Consider the following 1,097-nt stretch of genomic DNA (forward strand, 5'->3'; position numbering starts at 1 on the left):
ATCAAATAAACTTTTGATACCCCTTAGAATTGCATGCTCTTTGACATCTCATAGAGTGGTTTCCGAATATCTCACATAACGTTTAAAGCTAAATCCTCACCTCAACTAGAACTGTACAGTCCCTTTAAGATAATACGCTTAATTAAACATATATACAATGTATACTGCACAATGATTTGTAGGGAAAGATTTGGGCCATGGGGTGAAAGGTCAAGAGGAACTGCTAAAATACCACTGATATTGAAAATGCCTGAAACTATTGTCATGAAAATTGATGTGGACAGATAGTGATTATTTGCTAATCATATGAAACGATATCACATTAGAAAGATGTTCTGTAGACCTATTGTGGTAAAAGTACGAAATAGGGGAGCCATACCAGTCGCCATAGCAACATTTCTAGTTTTGAAATGTTTTACAAACAGTTTTTCGAACCATTTCCCAACAAGCTATCCTAAGACATTGTCAGTGGAAATTGTAGGACATTCAAAAATGTATGAATTTTCAAATTTATGGTGAGAATACCCATGTTTTTTGTATTTTTATCAAACATTGAGGTGAAATGAGTCAGCTGTGTTTTGAGGGTTCAGAGACTAGTGGAAAGTAGTGGTTGGCCATCTTCAAATCTTTGCAAACACTGAAAGCCCAGAACAAACTATGATCCTTCCTTTACTTCGTTAGCCAATTTACACATCTTGTTAGCCAATTTGCACATCTGCTGCTGTGTTTCCTTTTCTTTTCTTTCTTTTGGCTGCAGTGTTTGCCAATAAATAATAATAAAACAATTATTACAGTGTCCCTGATTGTATTACTATTTCCTTTGAACTGGACTGATGCATTTATACACTTGAATGGGTTTGTTTAAATCACTTTTAGGTGTTTTTTATTGGTGATTTGTTTGTGATTTGTGGTTTCTTTTATTTTTATTCAAGGAGGATGAAGAGGGCATTCACCAAATAGCAATTGAAAAAATGACTGAACTACCACCAAGTTTAGACTTAGCAGCAATGAATGCACTGTACAGTGTGGCAGGTATCCTTGATTGCTGAGTAGCTCCATCAAACTTGGATTTGGACTACGTTTGTAGGGCTCCACCA

General features: G+C 35.6%; 1 protein-coding gene across 1 annotated transcript in view; it reads left to right on the forward strand.

The window, feature by feature from the left end:
* The window catches only part of LOC139716887 (ferrochelatase, mitochondrial-like), a 140,150-nt gene extending 139,713 nt beyond the window's left edge, over positions 1–437 (forward strand). The window contains exon 11 of the mRNA XM_071628447.1: positions 1–437. This exon is cut by the window's left edge and continues 1,853 nt beyond it. The gene's annotated coding sequence lies outside the window, so the exon portion shown is untranslated.
* Positions 438–1,097: the final 660 nt, after the last annotated feature.

Source organism: Diadema antillarum, unplaced genomic scaffold (genome assembly GCF_040938485.1).
Source record: "Diadema antillarum isolate AM-2024a unplaced genomic scaffold, OU_Dant_1.0 scf00000001, whole genome shotgun sequence".
Taxonomy (NCBI): Eukaryota; Metazoa; Echinodermata; class Echinoidea; order Diadematoida; family Diadematidae; genus Diadema; species Diadema antillarum.